Source organism: Ranitomeya imitator, chromosome 1 (assembly GCF_032444005.1).
Source record: "Ranitomeya imitator isolate aRanImi1 chromosome 1, aRanImi1.pri, whole genome shotgun sequence".
Lineage (NCBI taxonomy): Eukaryota > Metazoa > Chordata > Amphibia > Anura > Dendrobatidae > Ranitomeya > Ranitomeya imitator.
In genome coordinates this window covers 946,672,579-946,680,210 of record NC_091282.1, presented here as the reverse complement: position 1 = coordinate 946,680,210, position 7,632 = coordinate 946,672,579, and positions in this window count along the sequence as shown.

Genomic DNA, 7,632 nt, shown 5'->3' with positions numbered 1-7,632 from the left:
ACACGACCACGCGCACTGGCGGTGGTTGTGATGTAGCAATAGACAAAGCCGCCATAAGGCCACATTCACACTATCAGTATTTGGTCGGTATTTTACCTCAGTATTAGTAAGCCAAAATCAGGAGAGAAACAATCTGAGGAAAAGTATAATAGAAACACGGGCGCCATTTCTTCATTTTCTCCCATTCCTAGTCTTGGCTCACAAATACTGAGGTAAAATACTGACCAAATACTGCTAGTGTGAACATGGCCTTAGTCACACAGTGCGTTATGTTCACGCAGTTTTTTGGCTCCAAAATAGTTTTAAAAATAACGTTCCAAAAAAACTTCCTAGTCATATCTATGAGAAATTCATATATATTTTTGGAACGTTTCCTTTTTTTTCTGAGGTGGTAAAAAAAAAGTTATTTCTTTAACCCCTTAACGATGGCCACCATACATATTTGGTAGCCGCAATTCACCCCAAAATAAAAATAATATTTATTCCAAAATGTTGAAAATGAAAACTTGAGCTCAACATGCAAAATACAAGCCCTCAAATAGCTGCATTGAGAGAAAAAGTGAAAGTTGTAAAAACGAAACCCCAAAACAAGTGCATTTTTTCACATTTCATTGCACATTTTTTCACATTTATCAGCACACTGTGTGGTGAAATGGATGGTGTTATTCAAAATTACAACTCATCCCGCAAAAAAAAATATATCTATGTTAAAGGGAAATAAGTTATGGCTCTTGGAGGAAGGGGAGGAAAAAAAATGGAAGCATAGAAAACAAATTGCCCAGTCGTAAGGGGTTAAAACAGATCATAATTAAATTCACTGTTCCAAAATTTTTGAAATCTGCTTAAGTTGAGGTTCCTGAAGCAGCTTCTGCTTGAAAACGCTTCAGATTGTCTGACTCGATAAACCCTGTGTGAACATTGCTTTAAAGTACAGGGCATAATCGCTGCAGACTTACCACAGCAGAATTGGCGCAACAAAATCTGCAGTGTAAGCTATGCTGCAGAATTGCAAAAATGTTGCCATTTTGAGGCACATTTCTCTCTGCATAAAATGACATAATAGCTGCAAATTTCAACTATTCTCCACACCATGTGCATGCAAATCCTTAAAATCCCATACCAGTGCTTTTACTGTACTACGCCTCACAAGCACATACTCTAAGGCACGTACACGCTCAGTATTTGGTCAGTGTTTTACCTCAGTATTTGTAGGCCAAAACCAGGAGTGGAGCAATCAGAGGAAAAGTATAATAGAAAAATGTCACCATTTCAGCATTATTCACCCACTCCTGGTTTTATAATGCAGAGTCCTCATAGAATATAATGTAGCCCCCTCATAGAATATAATGCAGCCCCCATTGAATATAATGTACCCCCCTCATAAGGTATAATGCAGCCAGCCTCATATAATATAATGCTGCCCTCCCCACAGAATATAATGTAGCCCCCTCAGAGTATAATGCAGCCCCCCTTATAGAGTATAATGCAGCTCCCCTTATAGTGTATAATGCAGCCCCCTCATAGGGTATATTGCAGCCCCCTCATAGGGTATAATGCAGCCCCCCTTGTAGGGTATAATGTAGCCCCCCTCATAGGGTATAATGAAGCCCTTCCATAAGGTGTATTGCTGCCCCATCATAGGGTATAATACAACCATGACTCACTGTGAGATATATATATATATATATATATATATATATATATATATATATATATAAAACAAATCACAACACTCACCTCTCCTCCTCGTTCCCACGCTGATTCCAGCTCTGCTCCAGTCTCACCAGCTGCATTGCCGTCTGCCCGGCACACAGCGGGTACGCGGTGAAGTAACGTCATCGCACACCTGCTATGCCAGAGGGGAATGATGAGAGAGGGAACGTCATCTGACGCTCTCTCCTCCATTATTGCTTTCAATTGTATCAGCATCTATAGACAACTGCTGGTCCTGTATGCCAGCAGGTGTCAGTGCCTGGGCCCACCAAAGAGGTCAACCAGCAGCATCAATAGTAAAAAAATATAATGTTAAAAATAATTTAAAAAAATTAAAAATCGTGATATTCTCACCTTCCGACGGCCCCCACAGCCTTCCCGTTCCTCGCGATGCTCCCGGCAGCTCCCGTTCCCAGTAATGCCTCGCGGCATTGACCCCAGATGACTTAACATAAACGAGACCCCTACATCATCACAGGTCATTGTCGCAAGGCATTACTGGGAACGGGAGCATCGCGAGGAGCTGGAAGGCTGCAGGTTCCATCAGAAGGTGAGCATATCACGATTTTTTATTTTAATTCTTTTTTTTTTACAGGTATATGGTTCCCAGGGCCTGGAGGAGAGTCTCCTCTCCTCCACCCTGGATACCAACCGCACATGATCCGCTTAGGCTACTTTCACATTTCCGTTGTTTTGGAACCCTCACAATGCGTCGTTTTGGTGGAAAAACGTATCCTGCAAAGTTGCCCGCAGGATGCGTTTTTGCACCATAGACTTGCATTAGTGACGCATTGCGACGTATGGCCATACGTTGCATGCGTCCTCCACTAAATGCGTCGGGTTTTGGCTGCCCGTCGTTTTGAAAAAACGTTCAAGGGAACATTTTTTCGTACATTGCATCCTGTAGTTTGAACTGCGCATGCTCGGGCGGAGATATCTCTCTCCTCCCGGGGACTTTAAAATGGGCAGCGGACGCATTGAAATACTGCGTCCGCTGCTCACGTTATGCACAAACTCAGAAACGTACGTCGGTACGTCGCGCCGACGCTTTGTGACGGCCCCGTACCGACGTAAATGTGAAAGAAGCCTTACTTCCCGCATGGTGAGCATAGCCACATGCGGGAAGTAAGCGGATCAATGCATTCCTATGTGTGCGCAATCGCTGCGATTCCGCACAAAGAATGAACATGCGTTTTTTACCGGAATGTGATTCCACCGCGGAAAAAAATGCAGCATGTGCACAAAAAATGCGGAATGCATTAAAAATGATGGGATGCTTATGTAAGCTTTTTTAGCTTTTTTTTAGGAAAACGGCCGAAAAAACGCTAAAAATCCTGAACGTGTGCACAAAGCCTTATAATTATCTCACTGATAATTTTATTACTATGGACAGGCTGGTGAATATTCTAATCAGCCTCGCCTGCTCTCATTGCTATCAACGAGGCGTAGGCTGATGAAAGAAGTACTCTCGTGAGCCGACGCATTTCACCCCTGGTCAGAGCTGCTGGTTCACACGCTGTCATCTGAGTGACAGAGTGGGAACCGCAGCGCTCTGACCGGCGCTAACGTGAAAGGTTGCAGATCAGATCAGAGCCAGTGTTCTGTTCTGAACAGCTAACATGTGCCCCTAACAGCCACGGGTGAAATCGCGATCCACCCATGGCTGTTAACCCGTTAAATGCTGCTGTCAATCAGTTACAGGGGCATTTAATGTTATCACGCTGGAAGCTCGTCACTAATCCCGCCCATCGGTGACCCCGTCACATGATCGCGGGTCACTGATGGGTCGGCATGATAACCAGAGGTCTACAGCATACCTCTATGGTTGTTATTGACGGATTGCTATGAGCGCAGCCCAGTGGTCGGCGCTCATAGCAAGTGAGCATTTCTGCTGCATACAGGCGATCTGATCATGGCCTGTGTGTAGCAGAGGCGATCGGGTTATCACAGCTTCTAGTCTCCCATGGAGACTATTGAAGCATGCAAAAAGTAAAAAAAAACTATGAATTAACACATGTGGAATTATATACTTAACAAAAAAGTGTGAAACAACTGAATTTATGACTTATTGTAACAACCCTGTCGGCATCACTGCAGACCTTCCATTCCCCACCTGCCTGTTACATCAACTCACTCACCCAGTGCCATGCTGTGAGATCTGTCAGCTGCCGGCTCCATGCCATGTTCCCTGGGCGCTTACTCTGTGTACACTTCCTGGCTGTGTGCATAGGGGGGCGGCTGTTATGACCTGGTGGTCAGGACAATAATGGACCTGGTGGTTAAGAGCACACGGAATGACCTGATAGTTACTGATAATAAGGACGAGCTCTGGGACGTGGGAACTCTGCTGACCGCAATCCCTAAACCTATCAAACACAGTAGAAATAGCCGTGGATTGCGCCTAACGCTCCCTATGCAACTCGGCACAGCCTAAGAAACTAGCTAGCCCTGAAGATAGAAAAATAAAGCCTACCTTGCCTCAGAGAAATTCCCCAAAGGAAAAGGCAGCCCCCCACATATAATGACTGTGAGTAAAGATGAAAATACAAACACAGAGATGAAATAGATTAAGCAAAGTGAGGCCCGACTTACTGAACAGACCGAGGATAGGAAAGGTTACTTTGCGGTCAGCACAAAAACCTACAAAAAGACCACGCAGAGGGCGCAAAAAGACCCTCCGCACCGACCGTGCGGAGGCGCTCCCTCTGCGTCCCAGAGCTTCCAGCAAGCAAGACAACAAATTAAATAGCAAGCTGGACAGAAAAATAGCAAACCAAAGAAATACAAGCTGGAACTTAGCTTCTGATGGGAAGACAGGTCACAAGAACGATCCAGGAGTGAACTAGACCAATACTGGAACATTGACAGGTGGCATGGAGCAAAGATCTAAGTGGAGTTAAATAGAGCAGCAGCTAACGAATTAACCTCGTCACCTGTGGAAGGAAACTCAGAAACACCCACCAGAGGAAGTCCATGGACAGAACCAGCCGAAGTACCATTCATGACCACAGGAGGGAGCCCGACAACAGAATTCACAACAGGCGGCGCCAGCAACTCCGGATTCTTACTGAGACTGTGTGCACCTCCCTAAGGTGTCCCTGGCCAATAGCTTAGAGGTCTCTGATACTTAAGGCATCCTCACCCATTGGAGGATGCCTGTGCAAACTATTTCCCTCAGTTAGCACTTGCTACTGAGCTGCCAGGTTGTGTCTGTCAGGCCTTCATCTGTGTTCTGTTTGTGTATCCATGTCCGTTCCTGTCTGAACATTGGTCTATGTCCGTTCCTGTTCCTTCTTTGTCATTTGTCATTTCCCACTCTGCTGTGTGTACCTCCGCCTTATCTTTCTGCTCTGTTCGCCACTGTCTGTGGCTCTGCTTCTCTCTGCTCTGTTCGCCACTGTCTTTGGCTCTGCTTCTCTCTGCTCTGTTCACCACTACATTGTGGTTCTGTGCTTCTCTGTTTTGCTCACCACTACCTGTGGTCCCCTGACTTTTGACTCTTGGCATTGCCTTCTGCGGTTCTGGCTCTTGGCTCTGCCTCCAGCGTCTCCGCTCTGCCTCCAGCGTCTCCGCTCTTGGCTCCGCCCCAGCGTCTCCGCTCTTGGCTCCGCCCCCAGCATCTCCGCTCTTGGCTCCGCCTCCAGCGCCTCTGCTCTTGGCTCCGCCTCCATCCTTGGCTCCGCCTCCTCTGCTTTCTCCTTCTCTGCTCCTCCTCTGCCTTCTCCTTCTCTACTCTTGTCTCTGCCTTCTCCTTCTCTGCTCTTAGCTCCACTTCCTGCTCTTATTCCGCCTCCTGTGATTCTGCTTTGCATCCGCTCTTGCTCTACCTCTGTTCAGCAACTTGCCGTACAGGTCTCTACCTGTTTCTTTATGCTCTCAAGTCTGAACAGGTTTTTACCTGTTTCCATACACCCACCTGTGTACCAGTTCCTACCAGAGTATCAGCCCTGTCTGCCAGAGTGCCAGCCGTGCCCATCTGCCTGCCTGTGTCTCCATCAAGCCAGTCTGCCTGTCAGGGCCTCTGCCGCACCCGTCCATCAGTCAGTATCACAGCCATGCCTGCCTGCCTGTGTCTTGTTCCCGGTGGGATCAGCATCCACAGTCAGACTCCACCCTGGAGTGGTACCTGGTAGCTTCCGATTGCGCAAGTCTAACCTCACCATCAGAGGCTCCAACGAACACCTAGGAAGCTACTTAGTTACGCCCCTTACAGGGAAGTTTGGTCTGTGGTCCAGTGGGGCCACACCCCCAGACGCCCGCGCCAACCAGTCTCAGCGCGAGCGTTACACTTATATTCTAGGTTCAACAAAGTAGCCAACTTTTGCTTTGATGACTGCTTTGCACAATCTTGGCATCCTCTTTATGAGATTCAAGAGGTAGTCACCGGGAATGGTTTTCACTTCACAGGTGTGCCCTGTCAGGTTTAATAAGTGGGATTTCTTGCTTTATAAATGGGGTTGGGACCCTCAGTAGTGTTGTGCAGAAGTCTGGTGGATACACAGCTGATAGTCCTACTGAATAGACTGTTAGCTGCTTTCTTCTTGCCAGAATACAAATTCTAAGTAAAGAAAAACGAGTGGCCATCATTACTTTAAGAAATGAAGGTGTCAGTCTGAAAAATGGCGAAAACTTTGAAAGTGTCCCCAAGTGCAGTTGCAAAAACCATCAAGCGCTACAAAGAAACTGGCTCACATGTGGACCGTCCCAGGAAGGAAGACCAAGAGTCACCTCTGCTTCTAAGGATAAGTTTATCTGAGTCACCAGCCTCAGAAATCGCAGGTTAACAGCAGCTCAGATTAGAGACCAGGTCAATACCACACAGAGTTCTAGCAGCAGACACATCTTTACAACAACTGTTAAGAGGAGACTTTGTGCAGCAGGCCTTCATGGTAAAATAGCTGCTAGGAAACCACTGCTAAGGACAGGCAACAAGCAGAAGAGACTTGTTTGGGCTAAAGAACACAAGGAATGGACATTAGACCAGTGGAAATCTGTGCTTTGCTCTGATGAGTCCAAATTTGAGATCTTTGGTTCCAACCACCGTGTCTTTGTGCGGCGCAGAAAAGGTGAACGGATGGACTCTACATGCCTGGTTAAGCTAAGCATGCTGGGAAGTGCTAAGCATCTCTGGGAACTCCTTCAAGATTGTTGGAAGACCATTTCCGGTGACTACCTCTTGAAGCTCATCAAGAGAATGCCAAGAGTGTGCAAAGCAGTCATCAAAGCAAAAGGTGGCTACTTTGAAGAACCTAGAATATAAAGCATATTTTCAGTTGTTTCACACTTTTTTGTTAAGTATATAATTCCACATGTGTTAATTCATAGTTTTTGTATAAATCAGGTTTATTGGTCACGGCAAAAAAGAATAAAGGTAAACAGTACAAACAAGTAAATCAGTGCGATGTTAAGCAGTAGTTACAAATTAGTCAAGTGAAGCATTGTGACAGCATATAAGTCTTGCAATTTAACATTTTTGGTAAATAATATTGCTGGTTATCCCGATATTATAAAGTGTTAACAATAAAGAACAACAAGAATAGTTGATAGCCATTATTAAATCTCTTTGTGATTATTTGAAAACAGAATATACATTCAAACTGGATAAGAGGAAGACAAACAAAGAAAGTAAGATAAAGAAAAGGAAGGGGGATGGAGAGAAGAGGAAAGGAATGGATGGGGGTGTGGGGTATGCTGGAAAGAAGTGTGGCTGTCGTCCCATTCCAGCGGCCAGAGCGCGGGCCGAGAAACGGCCCAGAAATAAACGATAATGAGCTACATAATACGTCAGGTTCTGGAAATCCAGATATCTAATTCAGGGGTTTCCCTAAAAGCAATCTAGGGAACCCATGTATTGTAAGTTTTTTCTACATTACCTGGAGACTGATTTATCAGCTGCTCCATTCTATAGATATCATTAAG